Source organism: Pteronotus mesoamericanus, unplaced genomic scaffold (genome assembly GCF_021234165.1).
Source record: "Pteronotus mesoamericanus isolate MK-2021 breed Mesoamerican mustached bat unplaced genomic scaffold, CSHL_Meso_final contig_50, whole genome shotgun sequence".
Lineage (NCBI taxonomy): Eukaryota > Metazoa > Chordata > Mammalia > Chiroptera > Mormoopidae > Pteronotus > Pteronotus mesoamericanus.
In genome coordinates, this window is record NW_026555186.1 from 2,398,590 (window position 1) to 2,422,052 (window position 23,463).

Here is a 23,463-nt window from a genome sequence, read left to right on the forward strand (position 1 = left end):
GCCTCTGTTCTCTTCACAAAGTTTTCCTCGCTGATCTTTCCTCCGGCACCTGCCTATTCTCCTGCTGCCTCTACCCAGAGATCAAGGAAGGCAGCTGCCACTGCAAATTTTTGCGTTGGCCCTTTAAATGTCTCTTTGCATCTCCAGCCACCTGTCTCTGGCAGAGAGCCCCCTTAAGCTTTTCAGGGTTGCGTTTTGTCTGTGTGTTTTCCTAATTTCAGCTGCTGTAGTCTAGGGGTCCCTGTTTATGCTTCAGACCCTGTTCTTTTCAGGGGGAACTAACTGGCCATTTCAATGTCCCTCTGGTGCTGGTGCCCGTGGGTGCCCAGCCCACCCTCTCGAGCTTCCACTGCACTTCTCACCCGTTGGAATGTGTGAGAGTTGAATCCACTGTCTGTCTGCAGCTTCAAGGCTCCTCTCCCACTATCGTTCCATTGTTTTCCAGGTGATTTCTCCACTATTTAGTCACAATTCCAGTTTGGTCTTGGGAGGAGGTCAGTGTGACTCCTATTCACTCCACTGTCATCTTTTTCCCATGGCAATGTTTTCAACTTCTATTTTTATATAATGCTATTTACATTAGTTAATAATATTATATAAATTTAGATATACAGCTTTATAATTTAGTATCTGTATATTCTCTTGCACACTTACCACCAAAACTTTGGTTTCCTTTCCTTATTACATGTTAGATCTTTTTTGTCCAATTTAGCTTCCCTGTACTCTTTTCCTCTAGTACCTACCCTTCCGTTGTCTGGGAAGATATAGTTTTAAACTTTCATTTTAGTGTCTATAGTAGTAGGGAAGGGCAGAGTATAAAGATAGCCACTTTCAAAGCTTTGTCTTGAAAAATAATTTTTTATTAGTTAATGAAGATTTTACAGCTGATTTCTACCCATGAATGGCACTGAATCATAAATCCTTAGACTAAAAACTATAAAAGTGGTTTGAGATTATTATTACTAGCTTCAACCAATCATGATTAATCTCCTGGGTCTCTGGTAGGGACTTATCTTCTCTAAGATTTAGGTATCTCTTTTCTTTCATGAATAAAATTTCTTTGCTTGGTATCAAAAGGAGGGCAAGTTAGGATACTAGATAACGAATAGTACCTTTACTAAGCAAAAAATATAAGAACTCTTAAAACTATGGTAATTTTTCCTCCAGGTTAATGAAAAGTAAGAGTGAGTATAATGAAACACACGCATACCACATACAGAACCTCCAGAACTGCTACTTAGGATGTGATATAATTAAGAATATTTGTATGAAAACATTTATTCACAAAGACATATGCATCCCTCTGCTCATTGTAACATTATTTGTGGTAGCTAAGACATAAAACAACCAAAGTGTTCTTCAATAAAGAAGACGTGATATACACAATGGAATACTACTCAACCATAAGTAAAGATGAAATATTGCCATTTGCGACAACATGAATGAATTTTGAGAATATCATACTAAGCAAAATAAGACAGAAAAAGTCAAGAAACATGATATCGCTCATGTGAGATATAAAATGAAAGAAATTATAACATGGTCCCTTTTTGTCCCTGTCCGGGTGCCACCTGTAGCGTGGAGCGTGTGTGTGGAGAGCGCCGCTGCAGGTCGCAGGTTGTCTGGGCTTCAAGGGAACGGAGCACATTGAGGGGAACGTGGCACTCTGGGATCAGAGGGTTACCATCCGGGGCCAGCTGAGATGGGAGCACAGGCTCTGAATCCCACAGAGCCCGACCCTGGGGTGTCATGGATGAAGGGGAACAAACGCAAGTCATCGCAAACACTTCCCTGTTTGCCAGGAGAAGGGACATGGCACAACCCTCTAGTGGGAAAGGCCCAGAGTCCCTTTGTTCAAAGGCTTTTATTGAAATGGTTATCAGTGAGATGAGGTAACAGGAATGCACAGGTTGTCTCATTACATCAGTATGTTACTGTTCATAGGGAATAAGTGATGTTTTGAAGAAAACAAATGGCAGGAACACACCGATTTACATGGGTCCAAGAGGATACTAATAAACAGGAGAGACGAGTAAACCTGAGAGCATAATAAACATAAAAGTGCCTAAGGGTAGAGGGTTAGAGTCTGTGAATAATGTAAATTTCCTTCCCAGCATGAGCTGGCTAGAGCTTCTGAGGGAAGAACAAAGCACACTTTAAAGAATTTACTTTTAGACCTGATTTCCCCTGGGAACCACCAGATCTGGTTTAGGACTGACTCTGGTATTGTTTCAAACCTGAGCTAGGAGGCGGGAGGTAACTGCCAAGAGACAAGGAGACTGCTTTTGGATAGAAAGACATGTTCAAGCCCAGCCGAGGGGTGCGGAACTTTTTGCCCTTTCTCCGTGTCCCCTAATTTCTTGTCTGCTGTCCACATCTGATCGATATCTGTCTTAGGTTGCTATCTCTGCATGAGATAACTTACCTGTCATCGATTACAGACCATGACATGGCAAAGCAGAGCTCCTTCCAGGGGAGGCAGGTTATGTCTCCTCAGGGACCTGTTTCTCCAAGGCCTCCTGATTATTTCCAGCCTTGGGCCCCTCCTGCCTGTTGGCAGAGTTAGAGTTCCTGAAACCAGACAGGGCATTTCCCAAAAAGAAATAAATGAACAAACTAGACAAACAAAGAAAAACTCATAGACACAGACAACAGTATGGTGGTTATGAGAGGGAAGGGGGACTGGGAGTTAATAAAGGGTAAATGGAGTGTAATATATTGACAGAAAAAGATTTGACTTTAGGTAGTAAATGCGCAATGAAGTACACAGATGATGTACCATACAATTGTACATTTGAAACCTATATAATTTTATTAATTGAAATCATACCAATAAATTTAATAAATATAAAAATTAAATGTAATTTTTAATGTATGCATGTATATTTTAACAAAAGCCCCAGTAGGTCACTTGAGTACCAAACCCTTGCCTCTGTGATCCCCCTAGTTGAGTGGCTCCCCTAACTCCTCATGATAATCACAGTAAATTATTCTGCCAACATGGCAATTTCTTTTCTTCCCTTTCTTTTTTTTTGGTTGGGGGGGGGGTCTCGTTGTTGTTTTCAATGAGCAAAAAAACTCCATGTGGCAGCTATAGCTTGAAGTTTCCTGGAAGTTTTGCTATATTCCCTGGTAGAAGCATCTTCCAACTATGATCCAGGACCCTTATACTTTCAGAACATAAACTTGTAGTTAGAAGGGATTAAAAAAAAAAAAAGAGTGTCTTTTATTTCCATAAAGGTGTTTGGAATTACTATGAAAGATAAACAAAAAAAAAGTTAGTGGAAATTTCTAATTCTTAAAATTAGTGACTAAAAATCTCCCAATTCTGTAAGTTTTATCAATTATATATTTAAAATTACTAATCAGAAAGAATATATGCACCCCTATGTCCCTAAAAGTGTTATTACAATAACAAAGGTCTGGAGGCAGTCCTAGTGCCCATCAGATAAGTGGATAAGAAAGCTGTGGTGCATTTACACGGTGAAATTCTATGCAGCTATAAAAAAGAAGGAGCTCTTACCATTTGCAACAGCATGAATGGGCCTGAAAATTATTGTAATAAGCAAAATAAGCCAGCTAGTAAAAGATAAATACCATATTATCTCACTCATATGTGGAATCTAGGGAACAATATAAACTGACAAACAAAATAAAACCAGAGACATGGATACAAGGAACAGACTGACAGATCTCAGAGGGGAGAAGTTGCGGGGGTGTTGGAAGAAATTAGCCAATGAACATATATTCATACATGCAAAGTCCATGGACACAGACAGCAATGTGAAGACCAGCAGAGAGGCCAGGTGGAGGGGGATAAAGAGGGAGAAATGGAGCACATCTGTAATAGTGTCATCAATAAAAAAAAAATCTTAAAAAAATAATGAACAGAAGCCTTCTACATTTGTGCCTTAGCATAGCCACAGTAAGCAAAAACAAGGCATTATTTTTAAGATACAGTATTTTATGTTTATTTTGATCTACTTAAGATCTTTTTAATATACTTTTTCTACTTGCTCGACAGAAGCCAGTAGGAAATGTTTATATCTGGAGATATTCACTACTCGTTTGATTTCCATATATTTTGTTCATGCAAATTATAAAACTTCTTATAAATTGAGAAAAGTGTGCAAAAGGTCAGAATGCTTACAATTTCCATCACCTGCTTCTTGATGAGTCTGACTTCCCTAGAACTATTTTCCCTAATAGGTTACAAAAATGATGAGTCCACTTTTGAAGAAATACAAAATACGAGCCATTATTCCGTGAACGCCTGACACAGTTGCTTGTTTTGAATTAGGTATGCCATTATGATTAATTATGTATCATTGCCTTGTGACACAGCCTGCTGCATCTCATATTTTAATGCAGAAAATTAAATGAGATAATTTTTAGGATTGTGATATCTGGGCCACCAGTGATAAAGCTTTTGATCAGTAGATCTAAGGTGGCACTGTGGGATTTGGCCTCTTCAGTCAGTCTTCGCGAAGACATCGCAGTCAACCTAGTGCTGAATCACAGTTAACTGAGATATCCCGAAGTCTTTCGATATCATCTCCTTTCACTTATATTTCCAGTATATCACTGAACTATAATAATAATCATTATTAGAGTTACTGCACATTGCTGGTTGTCTACCTAGTATTAACCCTCCTTCCTTCATCCACGCATATTCATTCCTTACTTATACAACGTATGTATGTAGCAAAGCTTTTCACACTGTGGGTTATATCACCCCACCCCTTGCCCCTGCCAATATGCTTTATGACATCAGAAAAATCAAACCAACACATACCATTTCATGGAGAGTAAGGCTGGTTAAAGGAATAGGTCCAGAAACTTATTTTTAAAAATAAGAAATTTCCAAAATGTTTGGGAAAAAACTTCTTTAATTTTTTACAAGAGAATCATAAAAACTAGTAACTGGTCACCTTGTGTTTAACCTGAGTATACAGGAGGCACACAAGTAAGGGTATGCAATTGCAGGAGAGCAGAGCTAGAACCTAGATTGAAGCAAGACTGATTATTATCACAGCCTGCAGTTTTTCAACTGTATAAACATAAAATTCTCTTATTGCCGTGCAGAAGTTTCTTCTTTTGATGAGGTCCCATTTGTTTATTCTTTCCTTTATGTCCTTTGCTCTAGAGGACATATCAGTGAAAATATTGCTGTGTGGAATATCTGAGAGTTTACTGTCTATGTTCTCCTCTAGGACTTTTATAGTGTTGCAAATTTTATTTAAGTCTTTTATCCATCTTGAGTTTATTTTTGTGTATGGTATAAGTTGGTGATCAAATTTCTTTTTTTTGCATGTAGCTCTCCAGATCTCCGAACACTATTTGTTGAAGAGGCTATTTTTATTCCATTTTATGCTTCTGCCCCCTTTTGTCAAATATTAATTGACTATAGAAAAATAGGTTTATTTCTGGGCTCTCTATTCTGTTCCGTTGATCTGTGTGTCTGTTCTTATACCAGTACAAGACTGTTTTGATTCCAGTGGCCTTATAATGAAGTTTGATGACAGATATTGTGATCTCTCCTACTTTGTTCTTCTTTCTCAAAATTGTTGCAGCTATTCAGGGTCATTTATGGTTCCATATAAATTTTTGAAATGTTTGTTTTATATCTACGAAATATATCATTGGTATTTTAATAGAGATAGCATTGAATCTATAAATTGCTTTGGGTAGTATGGATATTTTGATGATGCTAATTTTTCCAATCCATGAACACAGTATATGCTTCTATTTGTTTGTGTCTTCCTTAATTTCTTTCTTCAAGGATGTGTAGTTTTCTGAGTACAGGTCTTTTACCTCCTTAAGTTTATTCATAGGTATTTTATTTTTCTTGTTTGCTATATAAGGGAACCTTAGTACAGGGTTGGTGGGAATGTAGACTGGTGCAGCCACTGTGGAAAACAGTTTGGAGTTTCCTCAAAAAGTTGAAAATGGAACTGCCTTTTGACCCAGGAATTCCACTGCTGGGATTATACCCTAAGAATCCCAAAACACCAATCCAAAATAACCTATATACTCCAATGTTCATAGCGGCACAATTTACAATAGCCAAATGATGGAAGCAACCTAAGTGTCCATCAATAAATGAATGGATCAAAAACTATGGTACATTTACGCAATAGAATACTAGGCAGCAGAAAGAAAGAGCTACCACTGTTTGCAACAGCATGGATGGAACTGGAGAGCATTATGCTAAGGGAAATAAGCCAGGAGGTGAAAGACAAATACCATATGATCTCACCTATAAGTGGAACCTAATAAGGAAAACAAACAAGCAAGAAAACTATAACCAGGAACATTGAAAGAAAAAACAAACAGACAGTAATGAGAGGGAAGGAGAGAGGAGGGTAATGGGGAAACGAAAGGGAAGGTCAAGTCAAGGAACATGTATAAAGGACTCATGGACAAAGCCAAAGTGGGGATGGATTGAGGGTGGGAGGTGGGGGTGCGTGGGGCAGGAGAAAGTGGTGGAGGGAAAATGGAGATAAATGCATTTGAACAATTAAAAAAACAAAAATAAAATTCCCTTATTGTTTATCATTTTGAATTGTTCTTTTTATCACATGCAGTTAAAACCATTTTAACTGATTGAATATCTAGAAGATTGTGCAGTGTCCTCTGTGGTAGCTCTTCAAAAGTCCAGTGCTAAATATCTAACTTACTGTATACTACATGATATATAGCTCATATGTACCTCAAACACAATCTGTCCAAAAATACTCTGACCTCCAAGCCTGCTCCTCCTTTTATGTCCCCACCATGATAGCATGAGCCACACTTAGCCCACTTAGAAAATAGAGCCAGAAGTTCCCAAGGCATGTTTGACATTTTTTCACTTGTATTCCCTCAAACTCTGGGACACTTTAGTTAGTATTTAGCAACTAGTTTTGCACATAAAGTCCTGACTTTAATTATTATTTTTTAAAATTTGCATGATGTAAATACTCTTACTGTGGCTGATTTTAACTTACTAATATTGTTAACTTTCTCTTCCACCAACTAACCCAAACACTCGAAGACAGTTGTACAGGTTCTCAGAGTGTTCCTGGATCAACAGTATGAGAAATGACCTGTGGATCTGTGAACTTCTTAGAAATGCAAATTCATCATCCCCAACCCAACTCGGGGGGAAAAAAAAGCAAAAAGATAAATAAAACAGCCCCCCGTGATTGGGATCTGGTAACCTGTGCTTTAAAACACACACACACACACACACACACACACCCCCGCCCCAGGTGATTCTTCTTTGTGAACCACTCTCTTAGGGAATGGTAACCCCACAAAGTCTGAAAAAACCAGGTTCTATATCAAGATAAGGAGGAAAACTGTCACTGCCCAGGAACACTTGTAATGGACAGTTATGTAAGAAGTCAGTTTCCTTTTGAGGCTACTCACTGAGAGTTTATTTACACCAGGATATCAGTAAGTTTTCCAGGGAAGCAGAAGCAACACGATATGTGTGTTTATATATTATTTGTTTTAATGAATTGGCTCACATGATGGTGGGAGTTAGCAAGCCTTAAACACATGGTACAGGACACCAGGCTTGAAAATCAGGAAGAATTTTGTAATGTAGTCTTGAGGCTGAATTTCTTCTTCTCGGGGGGGAAAAAAATCAGCTGTTGCTCTTAAGACTTTGAATTGATTGAATGAGGCCAATCCGCATTACTGAGCATAATTTCCTCTACAAGCTTACCTCATTTTATTGGTCTTTGCTTTCCTATGCTTCATAGACTTTTTTAAAGAAATTAAGGGAAAGCCCCTCCTCTAGAAGAAGATTATGACTCACTTTACTGTGATCCTTTCTTTATTGCAGTGGTTTGGAATCGAGCTCACAATACTTCTGAGGTATTCCTGTACTTAAAGTCAACTGATTGTAAATATTGATCATATATACAAAATACCTTCTCAGCAGCATGTAGATTTGTTTTTGATTAAAAAACCGGGTACCATAGCTTAGTCAATGCGGCACATAAAATTAACCATTGCAGCCAGTTAGCATATCTTAATTGGTAGAATCATTTTATTCTTGTGCACACTAAAAAATTATTATATATCGTATGTAATTATATGATATACATCTATTTTAATTCTTACAATATATTCAGCTCTTTTCTGCCTTAAGGCCTAATATATGGTCACTTTTACTTGCAATGTTTATTTCTTTCCTCTTTCCCTAATTCCCATTCACCTCCTATTTCTTAAGTGTTTTTTTCTCTGAGCAGTTTCCCTAACTCTCCATTTAATTACACACTTCATTTTATTTTTAGTAAGAATATTTTAATTATGTGGTCTTTATCTATTCAGATGTTTATGTATTTAATGTTGAATTTTACAACTACTCTGCAGGCTGGATGAGAGCAGGAAGCATGCTTGTTTATACGGCTTACATTTATTATCACCTTTAATTCTTATATTTAATGGGGAGATTTTTTTTTGTTTTGAGGGAAGTATCCTGTTTAGGATTATGTAGTATGATTAACTGATGTGCTTGCTGAGGGCAAAATTAATACAGAATGGGTTGTAGAAGAAATAGTTATGCAATGCGGGAAAATTGGGACAACTGTAATTGAACAACAATTAAAGAAGAGATGGTTATGCATACCAGCTATAACCACATAACCAATTACAGAAATGAGAACTGTAATTGTTATGAGTATTTTTAATATATCTGTGTTTGTATGTAATAAGCAAATACTCTCTTCTTCCTTTTCTTTTTTCCTTATCTTATAACAGAAAATGTATTGACTTTATGTCATAAAGTTTAAATATTGTTAGTACATTTTTGATGTACACAAGATAGTTGTATAATGTTAGGTGACATGTGAACTGTCTTAGGAAGTATGGTTCTTACTTAGGCTTTACACATGATTTAAGAAGCTGCATTAACCTAAACTAGGAGTGGACTTAACGTTAATTAACTTTATGTGACAACTTGACTGGACCATGGTGCTCAGGTATATTTGCTCAAACATTATTCCAGATGCTTTCCTGAGGGTGTTTTTAGATGAGATTAACATTTAAATCATTTAACTCCAGTAAAGTAGGTTGCCCTCCATAATATGGAGTGCTTCATCTAATTAGTTGAGGGCCTGAACAGAACAAAAAAACTGACAGCCAGCAACCTAGAAGTTCTGCTGCAGACGGCCTTCAGACTTGAACTGCAACGTCAGCTCTCTTGGGACTCCAGTGCTGGCCTACCTTGAAAATTTTGAACTTGCCAGCCTCCATGATCCTATGATATGATTCATTAAAATGCATCTCTTTCTACCTATAGTCACATCTTATTGTTTCTGTTCCCTTGAATAACCATGACTAATACAGATTTTGTAGTAGTGTTCTGTTAAATACCTGAAATTGTTTATACAAGCAGATGTATAAATGATTAAATTTATTAAGAAGATAGCTCAATGGCCGATTTAGATACTCAATGTGTTTGTAATCAAATGAAGTTTAAGAACCTTGGCGAGGATGCTTCGCTATGTAGCAATCTATTTTTATAACAGCAAACCTTAAAGTTAGGTTGTTATGGGCTGAATTACTCCAGAATGTACAGTTTCCAATGTATGATTTATCTACATAACTGAAACAATGGCTATAACCAGGTAGTCACTTGTAAAGTTCAATATATAGTATTTCTTCATTGTGATTTTAAGAACGTGAGACCCGCACACCCTTCAGTCACTGTGCACTTTTGATTCTCAGTTTCTTGAAAGGAAATGAATGAACTCACATACTTATGTTGTTCCATTCACTTCTCAAGTATGAAAAATATTTCATGCAAATGGTGTTTGAAAGGTAGAATTATAAAGAAAAATTATAAGCCTGCACAATTAGTGTTTGGGTGAGTTGAATGCACCCTAAAGGCAAATTATAATATTTACTCTATGAAAGATAAGCATAATGGTAATAACCAACTTTCCTTTTTTATGTTCCCCAAAATTTAGAATATAAACTCCATAGGCATACAACAAAGTTATGAAGCTAGGAAGAAATAATAAATATTTTTTCCTTCTGCATATACATTTTGCTACTGCATAACTATTTTACATATCTAGGACCAAAAAAAAAAAAAAATCCACCTCTAAAATTAACTCTAACAGCGAAAAGGCTCAGACCTCTTTCCATCTGAGAGGTAGAAAATGCTTTTCTTTCAGGTCCACGCAACTTCATAATATTCCACAAGGCAATGCTTCATGTGTACTGCAGACTAAGGCTTGTGGTTTAGGTTCTTTCCATCCAGCTTCATCATGCCTTGTCCTGTATGGAACCATTTCATCCCCCGCATAGGCTGCAAACCAATGGTAGTCTGTGATCTAGTGGAAACAAGCATTTCTTGAGACAATTTAGAATTGACAGACAGAAATACTACTACACTTTCTCAGAGAGGCTGGTAGAAGTTTGGCTCTTAAATTTTATTTGTTAATGAATTTCTGAAGTGTGTGTTGTTTTTCTTTACATAGTAGAAAAATGCTTATATGCAGACAGTAAGAAAGTCTGCTTGGCTATGCAAAGCAAAGCGAAAGTAGTTCAACATACTTTTTTTCCCACCAGTTAAAAGTATACCCTTTGCAAGAAATGGTTTCCTTTTTCATATAAATAATTCAAAAGAAAACACAACTTTACATGTATCTTCATTTCCTTGTTTGTTTTGACAGGCTATTATTCATCTGCACTTGTAATTTCTTGTTCTTTGCATATCTCTCACAGAGAATCCAAGAAAAGATGACTATAGCATTATAGTACTTAGTGTTTACTTAAATATAATGTTTCATAATATCAATCTAAAGTTATATTACTTCAAAAGTCAAAAGTTAAGATTTGTATTGAATTGAAAGAATACAACAGAAAAAAGCCGACAATGGGATTACAAAAATAAATCTGATTATTTACTGAAAGTTTTAAGCTTTTGCATTCATGCAAATAGGCTTCCTTCTTCCCAGTGAAAACACCATGGCAGTCTATTAATTGAGTGAATTTATTAGTCTTGGATAAATTTAAATTGTCTGTTATGCATTGCTTTAGAGTCATTCTATAAGTAACATACGTATCAAGTTGTTGGTAGCCCCTTGCTGTTCATGAGAAAAATAAGACCATAAGGTTGAAAATGTGTCTTTCTGACTGTTACCTTGCTTTTATACCAAAACCAAGTAAACTTTATCATTTTTTTTTGGATTAAGAGGAAATTCTTATGGATCCCTAATTTATTTGATGACAAAGCTATTATGGTATCAACATAAACGTTAATTCTAGAAATCATTTAGAAGGGGGGGGGGTTTTCTATAATTTACTTTAAATTTCTAAAATGTTAACTCTAATAAAAATAAATTTCTACAGGACCTATCAGATTTAGACAAAAACAGCAACTTAAGCTAGTAGACATGGTATGTAAATCTGGTTAAAGGGAATAACTATGAATCCTCAGCTTTCAATCAAATGTCAACCGATGGTCCCTGGTACTAATTCAATGACAACAGGAGTCCCCAGTTTGTGGTGTGGTGAAGAAGAAAACTTTATTCAGTGAAAAGCAGCTCAGTAGTGATCCAGCACAGTTGGCTGTGAGGCTGCCCTGGGGCCAGGCAGCCCTGGAATCAGGCCCCTCTTCTCGAGGCAGCTCTGTTCTGTTCTGTTCTCTTCTGTTCTGATCTACACTGTTTTTGGTCCGCTCTGTGCTGGTCTGTTTTCACTCTACTCCTGCAAGACAGCTGAGGTGTTTCAGGTCCTGCCTGGGAAAGTTAGCCTTTACTCTTTGATGGAAATGGAAAGTGAATGCTCTGTGCCACAGGGGAGCTGGCTTTCACAGGCAGAAGTCCCTGTTTCTGGTCCCTGATTGGTCCGTCCTCATGCAAATTAGAAACCCAAATCCTAGCAGTTTGACTGGTCCAAAAGGCACTGTTCTGATTGCTCAGAATGGAGCTGCTCTGGTTGCTCTGTGAAGATGTTGATGGGGATATAGCTGTGCAGCTTCAGTTGGATGGGAAGCTTTAGTCCCATTGATTAAAACAGGATTCCAGGAACTCCTCAAGGGCTGGCTCAGAGGGCCGAAGTTCAGTACAGGAAGGCATTTCAGTGCAGGAGGCAGGCAGCTTAGTGCTGGCTTCTCCCTGAAGTGTGGTTTGCCTGAGAGGCTTCTTTTCAGAAACAGGCACTAAGCTGTTTTTGTTTGTTTTGCTTTTTTCTTTAAAAAAAAATTTAAACCCAGTTAAGCCACCAAGAAACCTTCCTAAGATTCACAAAAGTGAGAGACTACCAGACAATATGTAAGAGTTTAATGATTTCCTGTTTCAGTGTTTAGAATGTCCTTAAAATATCACTAATTTTGATACTAACCATAATAAAAACTTAAATTATAATACCTTTCTATTATACTCTTAAATTTTAATTCTCTCAAATTTTAATCTAAGTATATCACAAATAAATGGTTTAATCAATATAAATATCTCATCAAACTTGAATGTTATGTATTCAGGGCTACACAAGTTAAATTATTTTTCTTTTTCTTTCTTACCTTATGTTTTTATTTGGGGGGAGTCCTGAGGTGGACTTGTATTTGTATTCTCATATAGGACACTTTTCTTAACCTATATTTATTGTGTCATTTAACACATAGTACTTTTATTTACTTTGTTGTTGATTGTGTTGAGCAAAATATATTCTTTGGTTTGATGATGTATTACAGTTCTGTAGAATCACCCAGAGAATCACCATGATTCTTAAGGTAACACACCATTTCTATGAAGCACAATTCCTTAATGTTTTGTTTTTCATTACTCCCCCTACAGATCTATCATGATAGGTTCATTTGCTTGTCTTAAAGTTTACATCAGATGTGCCATGAAATATGTGTTGATTTCTTTTCTCTAAAGTTTTAGGACAAAAAAATGGCTTTTTCAAAACAGATGTATAATTTTTCATTCTAGCTAGGAATGTAGGAGATTTTAAGATAGGCTACATCTTTCATAATACCAATATTTACCTTCTTTTTTAAATTTTAGACTTTTTGTTAGGTTGTGTGCTGTAGAATAATATCATGGCTGTAATTTTACTATCTGTGATAATTAATAGTGCCAAGTATATTGTAGTGAATGGATATTTAAATATTCTGGTTGTATGTTTCCTTTTCTTTTTACTAACGTCTCAAATTATTTATTAGGGTGGTTAATTGTTTTCTTATTGATTTTTATGCATAATTTACCTAATCTGAGTACAATATGCATTTCAAATATAGAAATTGCAAAAATCTTTCATCAGTGAGTGCCTCGTCTTATGCACTCATTACTTTAATTTTGTTTTTTAGTAAATAGGAATTTTTAAATCAGTCTAATTTATCTTTTAAAAAAATGCCTGTGACTTTGTAAGGGCTTTATTTAGATATAATTTATAAAAAATAAAATTTATTAATTTTAAATTTACAGATTGTTGAGTCATCAGCAGGTAATGAAATCATATAACCAAAATCGTATAACTTAAGAGCTATCATATTTTTATCACCTTATAGTTTCCTCATTCACCATTTGAGTCAATCTACTCCAGACAACGACAGCCCAGGTAAAAATAAATCTGCTTCCTATCACTGTAGTTTTATTATATTTAAAAATATATAAACATAGAATCTAATAATATTTCATCTTTTATAGGCTTCCTTCAATACATATGATTTTTAAAAATTTATCTATGTTTGATGTGTTTATTAATAGTTTGATAGTTTCCCTGGCTGATTAGTAATCCATTGTAGAGATATACAACTTGAATTGCCCATTGACCCACTGGATATCTGGGTTATTTCAAGTTTAGGGTCATTATGAGTGATTCTATTGAAATACACTTATTGTAAGTTTGTTTCACTCCATTTTCCCACCCAGCCCCCCAAACTACATCGTCTGACAGCTGTCACGCTGCTGGTTATCTATGAGTCTGTCTCTATTTTGCTTCTTAGCTCATTTTGTTCATTAAATTCCACATATGAGTAAAATCATATGGTACATCTCTTTCTCTGACTGGATTATTTCACTTAATATAATGTTCTCCAGTTCCATTCATGCTGTTGCACCAGGTAAGATTTTCTCTCTCTTTTTTTTTTTTACAGCTGAGTAGTATTCTATTGTGTAAATATGTACCACATCTTTTTTTATCCACTCAACTACTGATGGACACTTCGCTATTGTAAATAATGCTCTGCGGGGATTGAGCAAAAAATAAAGAGAGTTAAAAAAGGGTTTCTTTTTTTTTTTTTTGTGATCGTGGCATTTATTTTATTCCAGAGAAATGTCACAAAGTGCAATGGTTTTATAATCATATTGTAAATGTATATTTAGCTTTATAAGGCACTTTCAAACTGGTTTTTTATAGTGGTTGAACCATTTTGCATTCTCAGCAACAATGTATATGATTTCTGTACCCTTGTCATTAATATTATCAGTTGTTTTAATTTTAACCATTCTTATGTTATGCATTGATATCTCAGTGATGTTCTAATTACTGTTTTCTGGAAGACTAGTGATACTAAATGTCTTTTTACATGTCTTGTGGCTATTAGCATAGTTTCTTTGTGAAGTGTTTGTTAAAGCGTTTGTTATCACTTTGAGTTTGTCTACTTTTATCAAAATAAAAGCATTGTTATATTTTTTATATTTTCTGGTTTGCTAATTTTTAATTTCAACCAACCTGCTATTTCTGGAATGATGTTTAATTAGTCAGGATGTGTAATTTATTTTTTTTTAATATTGCTAGATTTGATGTGCTCATATAATGGTAAAGAATTTTGTACTTGTTTATGAGTGGCATTGAACAGCAGGTTGATCTTCCTATAGTATGTTCGTCTGGTTTAAATATCAATGTAACACTTACCTTATAAAATATATTGGGAAGTAGTTTGACTTCCTCTGTTCTCTGTAGAGTTGGTATTATTCCTCCTTTAATGTTTGGTAGAATTCACAAGTGAAAACGCCTGGACCTAAAGAGATGACCATGAAAAGGTGAGTAATGATGAACTATTGGTTTAAGGCAATTTAGGTTCTCTATTACTTCTCCAGTCCATTTTTGGGACATTATCACTGTCATTGATTTTAATGACTTTACATAGGATTCCACAAAATGTGGCACCTTACTTCATTCAGAGTAGATGATAGAAATAGAGATAGAGACTATAGGCTTTGATAGCCACACCCTAGTAAAATGACATTTGGATTATTTGGATTGGTTCCAGTTTGAAGTAATATACCACCACTTCTGCATGTGCTATTATTGGTTTTATAGACTGAATCTGGTAGAATATTGGAGGGAGTTAAAAGAGATTGTGAATACAAGGAAGTTTGGATCCACTGGAGTTCTTCATGGAAGCTAGCTAATAAATACCCCTATTGTTTTTATGTGAAACTATTTTTTTTGTGACAAAAGTTCATGGAAATTTCAACTATATCCAACTAATAATTTAAAATATGTACTCTCATCTAGTTCTATCAAGTTTTCCTTCCTGAATTTAGAACACTGTCATAAGGTTATACAAGGGAGGACCCCCCTCCCCCAAAACAGAATTATCTTCTGGAGGGCAGCCCCTTGTAGTACAGGCTTCCCCCACTAGGTGAGTGTTCTAGGAACCCACCTGTATCAGTGTGCCAGCTGGTGGTGTTGTGAGAAGCTGTGTTTGGCTTCAGTGAATTTTTTATGAAGACTTTTTCATTGTGTTTGCCTATTTCATAATGGGTGATTTACCAGCACACCTGCCCACACTGTATGGAGGGTTCAGTAGTTTTTGACCAAAAATAGCATGACCCTGATGCCCGATCCTCCCTATTAACCCAATCTCACCCTGATCAACTGTTTTTTTGTTTCCCTTTTTTTCTTTGTTTAGTGGATTTAAAAAGTTCTCAAAGGGAAATATTTTGCTGATGTGGAAGGGGTGAAACAAAAAATGGCAGAAGTTCAAAACCTATTTTGATCAGTGGAAAAAATGTCTCGATACTTGCATCGCATCAAATGGAGGGTACTTTAAAGGTGACTGAAGTTTAAACATGTAAGAATAAATAAACAGTTTTTTATAGATTCCATTTTAGGGGGGTTCTTCCTTGTATAATCTTTTATACATTTTTCTGTTTGATCATTTTTATTATGAAATAGCCCTCTTGTTTTTAGTAATAATTTTGCCTTAAAAGCTATTGCATATCAGTATACTAAGTGCATGGTGATATTGGGCAGTTTGCATCTTGTATGCCATGCTGGTGCAGCCAAAGTCTTAGATTGTGTCTCTGTGTTGTAAGAGAGGAAATATCTCGGTTGTGCGCTTTTATTTTTACCATTTTCATTTAATTTTTTCTCATGGTTTCATAGCTTTTTGGAAATTCCCATTTTTTTAATGCATGCTGCCAACCTTTCTTATTTGAGCTTTTAATGTAATATTTCTTAAGTTTTCTTTTCTTTTTATTGGATACATTTGACACATTGCATTGTGTAAATTTAAGGTGTACATAATGTTACCTTGATATATTTATATGTTGTCATATGGTTGTCATTGTAATATTTATCACATTGCATATTTACAGAACAATTTTCTATGATCATTAAACCTCTCTGACCATTTTAGTACTTGTTACAAGTTTGTGCTCTTAAAAATCATCAATTCATTCCCTCTATCCCCTAGTAACTACCATTTACTTTATATTATCTGAAAATTACTATTATTTCCAAAACTAACCTAATTTAATGATGTTGATTTCTGTCTCTTGATACTAATTTTTTTCTTTGTAATTTTTTATTAGATACTGGACATTGTGTATAGGAAATTAATGACTGAAATAGGTATGCTTCTTTCTTCTATGCAGTGACTGTGAGAGATGCAATTAATCTGGTCAGGAGTTGATCTGGATTTTTACTTTGTTATTAATGTGATTAACTTCAGTATAACTCTACTCTCACATTTCTGCAGCATTACTTGTGCACAGAGTGCAGACTGGTTTGTGTTCTCCATATTAGAGGGTGTTTTCTCAATGTTCTTGTTCTATCCTCAGCTTTAGGTCTTCCCTGCATGCTCATATCTTGGAGTGCCTCTCCATGCTTTTGTCTTATTTAGCTGGAGACCACGAGTTCTTGTTCCTTGGCACTTGCCAGCCTGTGATGGCGGACAGTATATCTATGGGCCGTGCCTTGCTGGAGCAGCCTCACGTTAGGCAGGCTATGTCTCTGTGTCTGAAGAGGCGGGATTTCTCAGTCATTTTGCCCCATCTCCAAGTGAAAGGAGATCTCTAAATAATCTGGATTCAGAATAATTTTCTCTTTTCCTCCAGGATGCAAAGTGTTTATTTTTTAATTGTTTATGTTTACCTTTTTGGAGCTGCAGTGTCTTCATCACTGCCCTGAGAAAAACAGTGTTTGCCATTTTTTGCCTTAGATTTTAAGCATTACATTATATCATATCATATATTATATATGATTATATATATAATATCTTTTCTGGTAATATTGCTTTTTCATATATGCTGCAACAAATATGTATACCAATATATATGTCACACCTCTCTTAGAAATTTTTATATATCATTAGATTGCAGGTTATTGTTTGCCCTCCAAACTCAGCTCTAACAGATAAAGGAAAGTCATTATCTTGAAAATCACCCCAATTTTTTATGGACAGAATTAATGTAATGCTCTTGTCAGTTTCCTGCTTCCATGGGGGAAGCTAGAAAATCTGTCTTTGCATTTTAAATGCATGTCCTGATATATGAACGGACGAGCCTTGATTTTTGCTATAGGTTTCATTTTTGTCTCATTTTGTATTTTTATTTTGTTGTTTTTCATTTTCTGCCTTATTTTATCATGAATACATTTCAGTATACCATTTTAATTCTATTGAGTTTTTAGCAATATTGATTGCATTAATTTTTAGTAGTCGATGTACTGATGACAAAATGTATCTCTATATTATCACAATACTAACCTGACATTTGGCAAAATGCAAAAAGTTTCAAATAACATATTTCTAAAAATGTACTCTATGCTAATTATGTTACATATAGTCAATATTTAGAATACAAAAATACAGTGTTATTTTTTTTGCTTTACATTACTATGTTTTTACACAATTTAACAGGATTATATTTATAACATGTAGTTTTTAATATACAACATATATGTAATCATATAAAATAACCCACTTGTGTGTATAATCTACCATATATTTAGCATATCTAATACCATTCATTTATTCCTCTATATCAAATTTATCATCTGGTGTCATTTCCTTTTGGCCTGAAGCATTTTACTTAATTTTAATCTGGGGCTGTGGTTGCAATGAGTTATGAAAATATATTTTTTTATTTCTCATTTGGAGAATAACTTTGCTGAATAAGAAAGTGTTTTTGAACTTTGAAAGTGGTTTTTGTTTCAACATTTTGAGTACAAAGTTTTTTCTAATGAGAAGATCCAAAATACTCTTGACCTATAAACAAAACTATAAAAGTGATTTTAAAAAGAATTTGCATTTTCTGAAAATTTAAAGAAAGTTACAATATTTTCTAACAATGTGTATGCTTAATTCAGGTACTATAGGAAATAACATATATACACACATACACACTCTCCCCAGCTATTTTTCTTTTGATAACAAAAGAGTAAAATGTTTATCATAAGCCAAGATACAATCTAAAGTCTGCAACTTGCCTTTGAAACCTAAGTTATGATGTTACTGAGACACAATTATGGTATAAAGTAGGGGAATATTTGCAGGTAAGCCCAAGGGACATAGTAAAGAAAGGTCTCATTTGCATAAACAAGGTTGTCTTAGAAAATAGATATAACAGAATGAGTTGCAATAAACAGGATTCACAAACATTGTGACAAAATGACTAATTAAACAAATTACTGTAATGAAACAATAGAAATGATAGCATAGAGTCTAGTTATACAGAAAATGGATATTCAAGATTTATGGCTCTTATTTTTCTTTATACATACCTTTCCAATTTTAAAAAATCTCTTTCAGCCTTTAGCTGTGTATAGATATATAGATAGGTCAATGCATGTATATATAAAGTGTTGCAAATATATGTACACAAGTACATGTTATGAAATGAATTGTTCTCCTCAAATTCATATAGTATACTACTTCCCAGTGTAATGGTATTTGAAGGTGTGGCCTTTGGGGTATGATTGGAATTAGATGAGGTTGTGAGGATGAAGCTCTCATGAATGTAATTAGTGCCCTTGTAAGTCACTACAGATCTTGATGCTCTCATCTCTCAACCATGTGAGGATACGACAAAAAGTCAGTAGTCTACAACTTGGAAGAAGGTCTTCACCAGAACTTGACCATGGGGACATTCTGATTTTGGACTTCCGGCCTCCAAAATCCTGAGAAATAAATTTCTGTTCTTATAAGCCAAAAGTCTATAGTGTTTAGTTATAGCACTTTGAATAGAATAAAACACTGTACATTAATGTATTTATAACTTAAACCAACATATAGAAGGGAGAGAGAATTTACTAGTATCTAAATACTTTGTAGATATCAGTTCCTTAATCATTTATTCCTGGAACTTTTTTTTTTTTGGTCTACATAGAGTTGACCAAGTTAAAAAAAAACTTTTAATCAGCAGCAACATGACAGTGGCACTAGACATGATCCCCCAGAAATTAATTTCAATCAACTACAGAATAATATTTTTACTAACTGATGAACAAAATCATTCTCCAAGAAGAAATTGAATCTGTAAGAAATGCATCTGTGACCAAAAACAATAAAACAATAAGCTCTTTTAAATTTAAATAAAATTTTCAAAACTTGTAAAAAAATAAGTAAATAGTAGGAAATAAAATTAAACAAATATGTCATAAAATAGGAACTGTAAGGGTGGGAACTAGGCTCCCATCAAGACATTGAGTGTTGAAAGAAAGATTTCAAATTGCAGTCCCTGGATTTTAAAATAGACATCTGAATCCAAGGGAAACACAAATCAAATGTGAAGATAGGTAAGTACATTTTCAGACGTGCAAAATTTACAACATATATCTCTAAGACCTAGTCTGCAGGTTAATTGAGTTGGTGTCTTAGATCATTGAAGCTGCTATAAAATAATATCATCGACTGGGTGGCTTATAAACAACCACCATTTGTTTCTCACATTTTTGGAGGCTGGGAAGGCCAATATCAAGTGGCTGACAGATTTGTTGTCTGATAAGAACCCACTTCCTCATTGAGAGCCCTCTCTTCAATGTAACCTCATGTGCAAAATGGGGCCAAAGATCACTCTGTATTTTCTCTTATAAGAGCATTAATCTCATTCATGATGGTTCCACCAACATAACCTAATCAACTCCCAATGTTGTTACCTCTTATTACCAATCCCATGGGGGTTAGAATTTCAACATGTGAGTATTTGTAGTACATTAACATTCAGTTTGTTGCAGATGGGTTGCAGCAAAATGCACTGAAAATCCCATTCACTAAATAAGGGAGGGAATTTTTTCTCTGAATAAGATACTATTTTCAATGCTCTGAGAAATTAATAATAGAAGAGATCAATACTATCTAAAAATTTATTGTTAATGTAGACTGTGTAAATATATCTAACCCTAGCCAAGATTATAGCTTATTGTAATCAGTGGTATTCTAGATTATTTCTTTTCAATTTAAAGCAATCACATTAAAGTTGCAATAGCTAAATTTAGTTCTACATTTAAATCTCTCAATGGTCAAGAATAAATTCAGCTATAATATCAGTCTTGCTTCACACTGTAGAACTTTAGGAGGATCCTTCAGGTATGCAGTATTAATTACTCTATACTATCTCTTCCAGATCGTTCAGCCATTATACCATCTTTCTCTTTTTGTCTTTGTACTGGTCCCCTGATTCTTGTCATCTTGCATGGATTGGTTGTTTTAAATCACCTATGAAATCAAATAGTTGAAACTTCCAATCTTCCTCCCTGACATTTTATTTATCTTCTACACACAAGTGCTGCAAAATATAATTGGCCATGCTCATGAAACTGTGATTTGTTCATTTTACCAACTTAAACTGGACCTGTGTAGCTGTTAAACAACATTCACTAATTTCTATCATATCTTCTGGAACAGTGTTATTGTCCATTTAAATTAATAGTGTTCCTCTACTCAGCTATGATTCATGGTCAATGAAAAGACATTCTTTAGTCTTAAGCTTTCTGCTTTCTGTCTTTTCACTTATTTTTCCTTTTTTCAGAAAGAGAGAGAGAGAGAGAGAAATGGAATTCTAATTTCAATCTGTACAATCTAAGCCAATGCAAAACTATATTTTCTGAGAACTTGATCTATTATTTATTTTTGCTTCTTAGAATACCTCTCTTTTTTTGTGCAACCAGGGTCTGGTGCCCTCAACTGCTATTAAACAAAAATATATAAATAAATGACATTTCTCCACCGTTATAACTTCTTTTCCTTTCTAGTCTTAATACATGGCTAAGAGGCCAATTTGTCTAATTTACCCGAAATTCTCTAATCCAACCTCAAACTTCTTTAATCTAACTTCATATTTAGACTTTTTTTAGGTTAGTTTCTTGACATAAATTAATCAAAACACTGATTTTTCTCTATCCATGGTTACATATGACTATTATACTTTCAAATACAAAGATCTTATTTTCACACTATTTTCCTTAATCACTTTATAATATGTAACTGCAAAACTCTTTCATAAAATGTCATTTTTTGAAATATTGTTTGCTTGTTTTTTATATTCTTTCTTATTTTACTTTAAAATATTTCTCTAATAAACTTCTAGCTTTATCTGTATTAATTATCTCTCTCTCATGATCCAGATTTAATATTATCAACTATGTATTGAACTTCTGCTTATATTCATTTATTAATGCAGAAATTTATTTCATGCTTTAGATATTAGTCTCTACAAAATAATTAATGAAGTAGGCAAAATATAGAACAGTCTCCATTATCATAGTTTACATTTTAGCTCTCCACTCTCCAAGATAATAGTCACTGGTTATATGTGACTATTTAAATTACAACTTAAAGTTGGTAATTTAAATACAAATAAAGTTCATTTTCTCATTCACTCCATACACATTTCTTGGTATCAAAATCCACATGTGGTAGCAACTACCGTATTGGAAAGCCCAGATATAGAGTATTTTCTTCACATGGAAATTTCCGTTGTATAGTACTGCTCTAGCCAGAGGGGACAGATAAGTAAATAAACTAATAAAAAAATAAGCTTCACCTTGAGGCATAATCTGTTCTATGACGGTGTTCAGGGAGAACTTTGTTGAATATATATTTGTGTAGAGACTTCATGAGAGAACAGCTATGCAGATATGATAAAAAAGTGTATTCCAGGAGGAGAGATTAGCAAATGCAAAGATGTTAAGATATGAATATGCTTAGTTTATACCAAAAAGAGCAGGGAGACCTGCATGCCTGAAGAAGAGCAACACCGAGAGCCATAAAAAAAGAATTTTGTATCAATAACAACAATAAGAACTGGTCAGATATGGAATATATTCTGAATGAAGAGCGAACAACCTATGCTGAAGGAATGGATGGAAGGTTTAACTAATGACTTCAAGATCATGGCCTGAGGAAGAAGAAAGTGTGGTATTCATCAATATAAGGGAGAAGGACTAAGATTAGAAAATTCTTATTGGAGGACTCCAATAATGAGATAGGTTTGGGTCATGTCAATTTTGAGAAAGGTACTTGATATACTAAGAGGTCAAGTAGTGTTAAAAATATATTGTTAGAGTTCAAGATTGAGATAAAAATAGAGGACCTGCCTTGGCCAGGTGGTTCAATTGGTTGGAACATCATCCCATGCACCAAAAAATATTGCAGGTTTGATTCCTGGTCAGGGCACATAACTAGGTTGTAAGTTCCAGCTCTGGTTGGGGCACATAAGGGAGGCAACTGATTGATGTTTCTCTCTAACATCTTTCTCTTTCTTTCTGTCTCTCTCTCTCTGCCCTCCCTCCATTTTTCCATTTCATCAGTAAACATAGACCTTAAGGTAAAAAATGAAGGACCAGCTATCTTATAGATAAATATTACATCAAACTGTAATGGAAAATATCACCTAGGAAATTAATAAGATGGAGATATTAAAAAACTGAGCCCTGGATTTCTCTAAATTTTTCCCAAGATACTAGGGGAAAAAAAGAAGGATTCCAAACTTTTTGGACAAAATCAGGAGTATGTGGTTTTCTTTGTTTAAAAAATATTTTATTTATTTATTATTCTAGAGAGAGGGGAAGGGAGGGATAAAGTGAGGGAGAGAAACATCAATGTGTGGTTGCCTCTTGTGCATCCCCTACTGGGAGCCTGGCCTGCAACCCAGGCATGTGATCTGACTGGGAATTGAACCGGCAACTCTTTGGTTTGCAGCTAGCGCTCAGTCCACTGAACCACACTAACTAGGGTGGGAGTGTGTGGTTTTTTAAAGCTAGATGGACAAAGGATATTAAGAA